The sequence below is a fragment of the Haliotis cracherodii genome, unplaced genomic scaffold, assembly GCF_022045235.1.
Source record: "Haliotis cracherodii isolate W230 unplaced genomic scaffold, xgHalCrac1.p SCAF_7, whole genome shotgun sequence".
NCBI lineage: Eukaryota > Metazoa > Mollusca > Gastropoda > Lepetellida > Haliotidae > Haliotis > Haliotis cracherodii.
In genome coordinates, this window is record NW_027266330.1 from 35,281,088 (window position 1) to 35,294,175 (window position 13,088).

Here is a 13,088-nt window from a genome sequence, read left to right on the forward strand (position 1 = left end):
TATCACAGCAGCAAAAACTTCTGGAACTTCCCTCTTGGACTGCCAATTCCTTTCTTTACTTTTTGAAAGAAGAATTTCTCGCATTGATTCCCTCTGTGTTAGGTGTGGTAGCGCTATTATAAAAACAATAACAACGCCATCTTAATTTGTCCAGGCTCACAATTAAGACCTAAAATGTCTCATTGTGGATTGTTTCTGAGCAAATACATAATCTGTACGATTTACATTGTCCAAATATATACATTTACATTTGATGCTTAACAAATAATTCCCCATGGTCTCACTCTGCTAGCTTAAGCATACTTGGCCATAGTTTTAATACCTCATTTACGAACAGTTATCTGCCAGTGGTTTGAGCATTTTATGCATCTGTGGTACAAAACATACGGGTTTCTACTTATCTATAATGACGAACTTCTGTGCATTCCATCACGTAGATAACATTCAGGTAGTTTATGATTCTAAGTGATACTTCAGCTTCTTGTCAACTAGGATACACAACCTGGTGCAGAGAGACTCTGGAGAAAGAACATGAAGCATGCAGAAATTATCAGAAGGAACCTACCTTTACTCAAAAGGGACCTGCACCCAGAAGAGGTGCTTGACAACCTGTGGTCTACCGGAGCATTCAGCGACTTGGAGTATGAGATATGTAAAGAAGAAGACAAGAAACGAGCACAGACTGAAAAACTGCTGGAAATATTGATGAAAAAGGATGAGGATGTGTATAAACAATTCTGTGTTGTGCTACACGAAAACCACAGACATCTCAAAGAGCAGTTGGACAAAAAAGCGAAACATGAAGGTAGACATTGTGAAAAAAGACCATCTCACTTTAATATGACCTTACTTGGTATGGTAGTGTGTATATCTGACAGTGCTAATGAATTAGGTAAAACCATCTTGCATGTGCCATTAATGTCATCATACCAAATGCCGATTGGAACCCTACATATCCATATGATCAATAATTAGCATTTTCGTAACGCAATGTAGAGCATGATCAATAATTGAATTATTTTGCAACTGGCTTCCTGTGTGGCTTGAAACTTTGAAAAGAGGTTAGGATGCCACTTGGGAACATGGTAATTAAACCACTTTAACTGATTGTGAATTGAAGTCGTTTAACACTCCTCCTACCCCATCCCCTTCCCTCTGTCCTCCCAAAGGTATTGAATGTTAGCGTGAGCTTGTTAGAATTGGTAGAATGGACAGACCTTATGTTGTATGGCTCATTTAGTCAAAGTGTGCATGTAACATTTTCGGTTTTGTTCAAGATTCACCAAGCCTGGTATTTGTCAGTGAGACAGAGGTACAGGAGCGGGTGTCTATAATGGAACAGAAGGTTGCTGTCTTGCAGAAGGTAGACATTAATTTTGTAATGGCCCTGGAGGTTTTGTTCTTGTAGTTATTGTTTTAATAAGTTAACAAAGGTTTATTATTTTCAATTTTTAAAAATCCTTTTTAAAGGGGATTATTAGAGTGGCTGTTAGGTGTATGTATACCACCAGTATAAGAAAAAGGACCTTACATGAGACCAGATCCTAATAATGCAACATTCTGTTCAAGGAACTAGATGATTCGAGACAAGAAGCACAACATACCAAGGCTGAATGTGAGAGGGATGTCAAAGAATTAAATGTGCAGCATGGACAGCAGGAAACATCTTTAAAGAAGGAAAATCGCATATTGTCCCAGCATCTGGAGCAGGAGAAGAACAGGACGAAAGCGGGTAAGACATCATGATACAACATACACATACAATACATTCCACTAGTTGTGTTCTGTGTATAGTGTTTGGTGTAGGCAATAGAACCTAACGTGTCTATCGGAGTCAAAATCTTTGCCATTTACTGAAAGATGAATATACAAATATAAGTTTAAATAATGCATTTAGATGGCAAGGTTTTGGAGGATGTTTGTTTTAAAATATGCCTTGATTGGATTCGTCATTTTGTTTTCATTTTTATTCAAGTTCAAGCAATGTTAGACGAGATGAAAGGCAAAGATGAAAGTATGTCCAAGGTAAGCCTTCGTTACAGTTGGCAGGTAGTGCCTATGGTGTTTCATTATCTGTTATTAATTGGTTTCATTGGTTGGAAGGGCAAAATGCCATGTCGCTGGTCAGCGTCGGGTACCTTAAGTATGAAACAAACCTATGCGTCTTGTGAGTCATGTGGGAACATAAAGGGACATTACATGACACGCTGTGGTATACTTCAAGTACTGTTTAAAGCAACATCGAACCAAGCGCACATGGTGATTGGAATGTACAGTTTCTTTTTGCTGCTTCAAATGTCTTTCAAATCTACATAAATTCCACAAAAATATTGATGTCATTTTGCATATAATGTGTAGTTGATGAAATCTCAATATGTCATGATAAACTTTTATTTGGTATAAAAATTATTCTTGAATATATTTGATGCTTAATTGCAGGATTTGAAGGACATTCAGCAAAAGTTTGAAGCCCTTACCGTCATTCACACTGACAGAGAGACAAGTGAAAAAAGAGATTCATTAACATCTGAAGGTTGGTCTATTTAACAAATAGTAATATTCTTCCTTGTAACTGTTAGGTTAGGTTTATCACTTATACACTTATATTAATGTTTTCAGCGACTCTAGTGGAGGAAACTGGCTGTGTTCTGAAAACTTCTTCAGATTGTGACACCAGACAACTGCTCCTGTTGCCATGTCTCCATGCCGCCTGTAAACCCTGCATTGACCAGCTCCACCAGAAGAACATTGTGTGTTCATGTGGGCGAGACATCAACATGGTGGAGGAAAGTGGAACAGTCGACTTCGTGAGAAGAAATGAAATCTTATTTGCAAAAGCAAAATCTGAATGTGAATACCAAACAGAACAATGCAAGGGGTAGTACATCATTGTAAGACGTGCAACATATCTATGTGTGCTAATTGCACAACGAAACACGAGACGACACGTGCCACCTCTCAACACACGGTTGTACTGGCTGAAGAGTTTAAGAAAATGCCAATTCAGGAACGACTAGGTCTCTCGACCTGTTCAACTCATCATCGTGAACTTGTCAAATATTTTGACAAACAATGCAACACATCAGTTTGCGATGTGTGTATCAGAGGAGACCACGCCGAACATGGTATTAAAGCACTGGATGTAGCATTTAAAAATACTGAAGAGAGTCTTGTAAACAAAGTTCGTCAGCACAAGGAATATCTTGAGAAGATAAAGGCCTTCTCCAGACAGCAACAGACCCGGGTTACAGAGCTGGAGGAAAGGGCAGATCAAGTGAAGAAGGAAATAGCTGATGCCCATAGCGACCTTGCTCTGAGTTTGGTTCAAAGGTTAAAGCATCACACCCAGCAAATAGAAAATCAAGTAGAGGAAAACAGAAGTATTCTCCGGAAAGATATGGAATGTCTGGAGACCAGTAGCTCAGCTGTACTGACTACATTAAGTTATGCTGAAAGAGCCATGGCATCTACAACACACGCCCAATTCATGGATCTGTCTTCTACCATTGTCAACAAGATAGACGAAGACCTTCTCCGCGTTCTTCCCGAAGATTCAGTGAAGACACAGTCCATGAGTTTCATTCGTCAAGGACATAGAGCTCTTCACGAATTGGTTGAAATGTTTGGCACCTTCAGCACCTCTGACAAGGGCGTAGATGAACTAGATACCATGCCGACCATAACAGGTAATTTTCTTTCTTTCATGTGGTATAACTTGAGTTCGTGTGTTTGAAATCATTATTTCATTCTATAAATTATTATATAAATTTACAAAACAAAATATCTTATATCCATTATAATGTGTTGAAAACCAAAACCACAAATGATATCTTTCTAGATTACACTCACCATATATATTTTTCGTTATTGTAATTTCTAGACTTGCAAAATGAGATCGTCATTTTCAAAGATCAGGAAAAGGTAAATAAGAGAACAAACAACATGTTAAACTTTTCATTTTTTGTCTCCGATGTATTTTCTCCATGAATATACAATAAATTAATTATGGATTGATAAACAAATGTAGTACACATGTTATCCCACCATTCGTACATGAAGTACATAAATGACTTCACTTTATATCAGATGTAATTTTCACACTGGCGATTTCCCAAAAGATTTTCTCCAGTACAGTTGTAGTAAATATATTAGTATAACATGCTGTGTCAGGATTTTGTATACACGCCCCTTAAAATTCGCTTCTAAACTTAACATGTAACAAGCAAAGTCTCTATGACCTATCGCAACAACCATTGGTATATTATCATTTGTTTCTGTGTTTACATTAGGTCTTCAAAATGGAGAGGAAACTTTTGATGGAAGTCTTAAAGGGCTACCTGGAATCCCTAGGTAAGATTCATTATGTTAATTTCAAGTGAAGTGACTGCTTATTATTGCTAATGGTGTTTACAATTCTTCAAGCATACTAGGTCATCTTGTTAGTTGTAATGTGTTTTTGTATTGCGATGATACTATTTTCATTTCGTGGTCCAATGTGATTTTCACATGTGAGGATAGGAGTGCCATCCCTAACACCCTAAAACCTCAACCCCCACAGGATACTCGAGATTTCTGATTTTTTTCAATAATATGTAATTTCAAGAATATAAACAGGTGTCCGTGGAATTCATTACTTGATAAGAGGAAGACGAAGAACTCCAAACAACTAATCATAACTCAGATGTTAGAATCTGTTATAAATAGTATACTTCCTCTGGAGCCAAGCTCGATGTGTCATGTCGACATGCAGTCTAGGATGCAGATGACTGCACATTGTCATGTAAAATACCTAGAGAAATATCGATACTTTGGTACTTGCCAACGTACGAGGTATTGTAGTCATGAAATGATTCCGAAACACATTGATTTTTCTCTTCTTTCAGGAATGTACTTCCTTGAGGCAGAAAAGATTGACTGGTCATATATCCTTCTGTGTAAGTACATGCAACGTATGTTCCTGTTGTTATAGCCTGTCGTATGTGGTTGAAGTTTACATGGTAACAAATATGGTAGGGCTACAATATACCCTCACTCTGTTGTAGCCTTCCTCCATTTTTTTCTTTTTTTGGGGGGGTGGGGGAGGGGTGAGAGTGGCTACTACATACACTCACACCATAACATACGGGAGCGGGGCTAGAATATTCCCCAGCTCCATTAATTAGGGGAGGCACGACTACAATATACCTTTACTCCATTAATTAGGGGAAGCAGGGCTACAGTATACCCTTATTTCATTAATCAGGGGAGGCAGGGCTGCAAGATACCCTTATTTCATTCATTATGGGAGGCATGGCTGCAAGATACCCTTATTTCATATATCAGGGGAGGCAGGGCTGCAAGATGGTGTCATGCCGGGTTAGCGAAAATCCAATTTTCCCTAGTATCAGTAAAGCGAAAACCCAAGTTGGGGTATTTGTCCTACGAAAGCGAAAAATGAGTAATTGCTATAAAAAAAAACAGTTTACCGTAGTTTAGATTAGCGCCCGTGCTGTTCAAACAGAGGAGAGGAGATTTACTAGAGAGTCTGTTTCGTAAAAAAAATAATACAGTTGGATGTTTAAACACAGGAGTAGAGATGATCAGTATCTTAACTGAACAAACAATTAGTTTCTTAGTTGATATGGGTTATGATACCGATGGGTTTAGAGGAGAGTCGTTTCTTAAGAATGCATACAGTATGTATTTGAGGGTATATATAAAGAGTGCAACTTATTTATCTATATGGTGTCACATATACACGGACGGATCTACAGATCCGACCTCCAAACACACAGGTTTCGGAGTCCATACCACACAACCAACTAAAACCACACAATCCTTCCGACTCCAAAACAACCAACCATCCCCTAAAGCCCCTCTTGGGTTGCACACACCACTTTCGCCCCTTTCGGAAACACATTAAATGGCCTGGCCGGGCCCGTGTGCAAAATACGCATCAGTCGGAAGTAAGTAAGTAAGTAAACATTTATTATAGAATGTATTTATGTATTTACCATTTTATTTTAAGATATAAGTTATTGTTGTTTTTGTAGAAATTATAATGTACATCTATGAAATATTAAAGGACTAGAGTTATCAAATTTGTTAAATGTAAAGTACTTTTGTGCAACTATACTATACTTCAGCATCTAATAAATTACTACTGTAATTACGGTATACGTATTTCTGTGTTTTTCTTGTAATTTGAGAGTCCCGGTACAGCATTATCCCGTGTTTACTGTAGCGTGACCAGTCTTACTGTAGCTTCACGAAAGCGAAGAGATTTTAGAGTTCATTATGGCTAGGTTTCGCTCTCCCGGCCCAGAACCTGCAAGATACCCTTATTCCATTAATCAGGGGAAGCAGGGCTGCAATATACCCTTATTTCATACATCAGGGGAGGCAAGGCTGCAAGATACCCTTATTTCATTCATTGGGGGAGGCATGGCTGCAAGATACCCTTATTTCATACATCCAAGTAATTTTCCTGAAAACCTCAATAAGGGTATATTGCAGCAGGGCTTCACTTCATGAGGTATTTCCAAGTCGCTCTCAACGTCATAAGCCAAAGTCGCATTGCAACCCCACCCGTTTGACTGAAAATTACACTTTTTGAAGTGCCAAACATTCGGGCAACTTAGGAATATTGACGTCTACCCTCTATCGTGTTCGCAAGTCGCCATTTGGTCTGTTCATTGATATACTGCCTATGTGGCATTCTTTAGCGCGTGTTTAGGTTAAATGCATTTTTGGCGCGGCTTCTCGTTGCAAATGCGCCTTGGTCTTACTTTCAAGACATTATAACTCTCTCCACTTGAAATATCACGTCGCAATGATTAATCAACGTCAGTTGTTGTCGATTTGTTGTTTAACGCCGCACTCAGCAATATTCCAGCTTATATGAGGGCGGTCTGTAAACAATAGAGTCTGGGCCAGACAATCCAGTGATTAATATCATGAGCATCGCTCCACGCAATTGGGATCGATGACATGCATCAACCAAGTCAGCGAGCTTGACCACCAGATCCCGTTAGTCACCTCTTACGACAAGCGTCGTCACTTGATTAATTAACGAAGAAAGCTGAATGTGTGCCAATACCTATTGAATGAAAACAAGCCTTTACGCCAATGAGAAATATTACTTACGATAATGTAACAAAATTTAAAGTGCGATTTTCAAGAAATGTTCATTTTCTTTGCAATAAACATCATCATTGGGTTTAAAAATGGGGGAAATTCTACAGTCAGGTGACTGCGAGCGTAATATTTAGCAGTGACCTTGGTCGATGGCCCTTTAAATACTTCATCTGCACGTACCCTTCTTTCAGTTCGAGCTAGTAATGTTCGTATGCTCCAAAACGCTACTAAATATATAATCGCTCGCGGTCATCTAAATACCGATCCTCAGTCACTTTCTGACAACATGACCAAAACGCAATTAATAATTTGTATTACTGTAAGTCATATTCCTTATCAGCGAAATGTCCAGTTTTCGATTTATAAGTATCAGCACTCATGCAGCTAACTTCGTTAATAAATAATCGCGATATTTCGTGACTATGTCAGGAGGCGAGGATTATAGTTCCCCTATTATTTGCCGGTAGTATATTTCACGTGCATCACAGAGGAGACTCACGGTGTGGTCCAACAAGAACTCTGATATGTCTGAAGCTGTGCGACTGTCCGCTCTTCACTTGATGGGTCAAGATAATTTATAAAGGAGCCAGCAAAAAGAAAATGCGTTAATCGTATGACGTACAGGCGGGTACAGTGAATTGTTCAACCTTCCCCTCATGTTGTTACCATCAACACTGTTTACTGTGTCGTGCCTATGTGAATCAGTTCGACTGCATTATTATTCTATTTCTGAAAAAATCGCCGACTTATTGACACTTGACAATACACACTCACAAACTTTGTTATGGTTTGTTGGTTGGTTAACGCCGCACTCAGCAATATTCCAGTTGTATGATGGCGGTCTGTTATAGATACACCAACCGTCGCTCACATGTAAATACACAACGTATCAGATGATTATCCCAATGTTGTAGAACTATCATTGCTACACGTTGAACATGCCGTAGACAATGTGTGTGGCCCAATTCTCCAAATACATGAACACCTGGGTTCAGTAATCACGATTTAAGACACTGGAACTTCCACATGTATGTCTTGTTATTACACCTACTGACCTGGAGATACGTTGAGACGTGGACCTACCAGTAACTAGGCCTGACCAAGCGATCCATGCACTCGCCTCTTGGCTGCTTGGGAAACATACTGTGGCCCAGAATCACCATGCCGTTAATTAGAAGAAAATGCATGCCAAGTTAAGTGTAATCAGCTGTAGGATGATGCATTTACACTGATGCTCCCCCTCCCCGGGGTGTACCATGGAGCCAAACAAAGGGGGGGGGGGGGGGGCTCCATGGTACACCCCGTTATAGCGCGCAAAGCAACGAAGTTGACGATCGAAATGACACGGTGGGATGACAGTGGGATGATTTAAGTTTGATGTAACTTCCATACTTTATTCAGGAAAGAAAGACAAATGACGATACGGATAATTTACAGAGAGAAAATAAGGTGAAATAGATTCCGATTATTGTAAATTGTCCAAGATGATAGCTAGATACTAGTATAGAAAACATAAGACGAATAAGTATTGATTAGATATCTCACACCATGGCCGAGGCATGAATAAAAAATGCAATGTGTGCTAATAAGTAAACCTAACATCATTTTGGTATCATTGCACCAATTTCCAAAATGAAGTAGGCAAATACTCACCTGCTATGTCATGTTATTTTATGGAAAGGGTTTTGTCGATTGTATTTACAATATTTCAATCATTTCTAACGGAAAATGTTATTTCACAACCTCTTTTTACACTTATTCAATATTCCTTACCTGCATATATTATATCGGGAAACCACAGTAAATAGCTAGCGTTATTGATTAGTATTTACAGATTCTATTTGGATAATTGTGGTTTGCGACCATTGACAGAAATTGTAAAAAATATTTCTTATTGATTATAATCAATGAAATAAATGATCCCGATTCCAGGGTCACTCGTGTGATCACAACATGGTACAGTTAGTTGGGGTTCAATTTCCACTCTTAATACCCTCTCTGTGGTATAATAGAACTTTTTCCATGCGCTGACACATGTACTAAGCTTAACATCCGAGTTTCAAATAACCAACGATAGTCATAGAGTAAACTTTGATTTGCGACTATGATTTTTGAGAAATAAATACGTAATTTCATTGGTCGGTCAAAGTTCGAGAAAGGTCGTTCTGGCGTGACCTGTAATGAGGATGTCCTCAGCGGTAGCGAGAACTCGTATCCGATTTTAAGAGATTGAGGTAATCTAGGCATGTTATTAATCCTGTTTTGTTTATTTAAAGCAGTAATTGTTTATTGTTAAGCAAGTTTATCTGTGCAGCCGTTGAAATATGCAGGTACTCGACGATTCGTCTCGCATCAAAACACGGACTGTGTACTCGCGGGCAGATGACCACGGAGTACGCTGATCACTGTGTCGGATTAACGAGACTGATTAATGAGTGATTTCGGTAATTTGCTGCAAGTTAGGTGTGTCGGAGTCGGAGTGCGAGACGGTCGGATTAACGGGTCTAAAGAGCACTGATTTAATCGGTTCCCATCATTAGCGTCGGATAAAGCCGACTGTCGGATTAACGAGTGTCGGATAAACGAGACTTGACTGTAGAATGAAATTTGCAACCAATTGGTCGTCTGCTCGCATCTGTTTTCTGAACTAAGGGCGGTGTCGCCACGAGTTGCACGTGCTTGACCGGCGGCGAATCTATTTCGCACGTGAAGCGCGATATTCCTTGTAACAACAAGAAGCTGGAAGTTTTGTTCTGTTTATTTTTGTGTTTGTTTAACGTCACACTCAGCAATATTCCAGCCATATGACGGCGGTCTGTAAATAATCGAGTTTGGACCAGACAATCCAGTGATTGACATCGATCCACGCAATTGGGATACGATGACATGCATCAACCAAGCCAACGAAACTGACCACCCGATCCAGTTTGTCGCGTGTTACGACAAGCAAAATTTATTATCAAGCTGGATTTTCACGGGTCTGCGGGAAGGTTGTTCGAATAATATTTGTATATTTACATTCAATTCAGCTGCTTTTAGTCTCAACAAGTTCTTCATAAAGAAACCAGAAGGAGTTTATAACATATATGTAACATCTACTCCAAATTACAATCTACAAGAATATTCCAGAAATATATCAAAATAGTGTGTTTTGTTGTGTTATTTATTGTTTGTGGTTGTTGCTGGTTTGTTGTTTAACGCCGCACTCAGCAATATTCCAGCTATATGACGGCGGTCTGTAAATAATCGAGTCTGGACCAGAAAATCCAGTGATTGCTATCATGAGCATCGATCCACGCAATTGGGATCGATGACATGTATCAACCAAGTCAGCCAGCCTGACCACCCGATCCCGTTAGTCACCTTTTACGGCAAGCAAGGGTTGCTGAAGACCTGTTCTATTCCGGAATCTTCACGGGTCTTATTGTTGGTGTCCTGTACTGACAATGCTGCCTAACCAAACTATCATCCATCGCCAACCCTTGTGCGTCCTGCAACGTGCCACACAATACCTCACCAGCCTCTAGATGACGTCACCAGGTCACGTGACACTGTGATCTCAACATTGACATGCAATATACATGTTCCTCATTATACCGCGTTCATCCGTGTCTCTGTTATAATAGGGTGTACACTGTGATTGCGTCTGTTCGCCCACTATGTGATTGTCGTGCCCTGTATATCCCCAAGTATTTGTAATTCAGAATCTCAACTGCAAATATTTCTGATTTGTGTGACGTAATTAATGTTGATGTCCTGTGTCTGACGTTCTGAATAATTTGACAACTGACGAGCCACGCACTAGACCTGTCACTTACTAATTCTACAGTCGGGTTAAAGGATAATCAGTGAATCCAATGTAAACACATAGATCCAAGGTATTACACAGTAGGTTTTATGTTGTTACTACCCCACTGTGATTATATTATACTGTTTGTATATCAGTACATTGTGAATTTCTTTCATTTAAATATCATTATAGAACTTGACTATCACTATTTGTCTTATGTTTTATTCACACGTAAACTACATTCATATGTTGTAGGTATACCTCTGAAGTATGACAAAGGCAGAGTCAATCTCGCCAAAGTCCACATCAACACAGAAGGAGACCTGGTCAACAGGGAGTCGGACACCAGACCTGCAGGGGAGGAGAGACTGAAGAAATACTGGGGCACATGTAGCACTGCCCCCCTCCCCCGGGCTGGCTGTCCCCAGTACTGGGAGATGGAGCCGAGGGTCAGTCTGGACGAACCACTCGCAGGGAACGTCCTCATCCTGGAGGTGGGTGTATGCAGGGAGGAGCAGAGGGACGTGTCTCATTGTATCAGTGGACAACCCAGCTCCTATAGCATGGCCGTCTCCCACTGTCCTATACACGGCGGGATATGCAGACAGACATGGAAGGAGGGGAAGGGTGTGCTGTGTCTGCCTGACACTCTCCCCAACACAGCAGGGGCATCACACACACTACATTACGGTGTTGTCTATGATGACGCCAGGAAGAAGATTGTCTTCATTGATGTGAAGGAGAACAAAGTGATGTCGACGTTAGACAATGTAGACTCTAGTCAGCCACTGTGGCCGATGTTCGGGGTGTATAACCCATCTCGCCTCACTGTCAGCATGACACTTGTAGTGGGCAGCGACATCAACATGACAGAGGAGAAGAAAGCAACGATTGTCAAGGCGCTGTCGTGATGGTGACAATGATGGTGATATGAACACACAGATTTGTAGTAGACACTCACTCCTCAGGAACACTTGCGGACTGTGGTATCATTATCAACTTGTTGTATCAAATTGTGTATATCTTTTGGTTTAACGTGAAATATGTTGTATGCAATGAGTATATTTAGCACAAAATATCAAATATATATTTAAATACACTTTCAAGCATTTCTATAAGACATTTTGCTACAACAATTCCTTTGGATCATTTCTTACGACAAAATTCCAGAACGTGTTTTACACCCGCTTCAGTGGGACGCAAAAAAAACACATGCACCCCGAGTGATACTCCAACAACAAATTTATCTTACCGACATGTTTTAAACTCATTGCAAAAGAATTAAAACAAATCCAAAATTGATGGAAAACAGCTGTTCGAGTGAGCTGAGGTTACATTTAGCTATGTCACGCGACGTTGCGTGACTCGAAAAAAATACATTGTGGGTTTTTTTTGCTTCGAAGCGTGGAATAAGGGACTTGTTCGTTCCCACAGAAATCACGTAGGGCTTGTCTTGTTCGAGGCGGAGCAATCAGATCTCATCACTCTGACATGCTGTTGTGAGGTGAAATGAGGTTTAACGTCGCGTTCAATTATATTTAGATAGTGGACTAGCCTCTGAAATAAATGACTCGGAATTTCTGTCATTTCTTTCAAACATTATATTTGTTTGGAATAACAGAAACATGGTTTCAGGTTAGCTTGGGCAGCAAACCACGGAAGACTCTCAGGGGGGATTACCCCCAGTTCGAGAAAATCATCCTTCAATCATAGTTATACCTTTACAGGAGAGAACGCTATTTTCTTAGTGCTGCACAAGTCTTTGTTTGATTTAGAAAAGGGTGTCTTTAGTGTGTTCTTATATCAATCCTGTGATTGCGTCTCCACCATTGCTTACACAATGCTCTGCATTCGATGTCATGTCGAGGTTAGACTCGTTACGCCTGCCACTAACTTATAGATTTTGGTCCAGACACTGAACTCTCATCTGATGGAAAACAACCAACCTCACCACACACTGACGATCCTTTCGCTCAAACAGAAGCTTGAATGTCGAGTTGATTACAGATTTTACGAACACTTCCAGACTGTTCCAGACTTCCTGATTTTTTAGATACAGACTTGAGAGAACACGGTTGACTGTAGCCTTACTACAAGTTGTGACCACAAAATAGTTTAATGGTCTCTGCTACAAGGTTGCCCTGTGTGTTTAGTAAGCCTGCCCTTATAAAAGGCAAGCCTA

At 40.0% G+C, this 13,088-nt stretch overlaps 1 pseudogene; it reads left to right on the plus strand.

Annotated features, from left to right (window-relative positions):
* The window catches only part of LOC139447569 (uncharacterized), a 38,694-nt pseudogene extending 26,876 nt beyond the window's left edge, over positions 1–11,818 (plus strand).
* Positions 11,819–13,088: the final 1,270 nt, after the last annotated feature.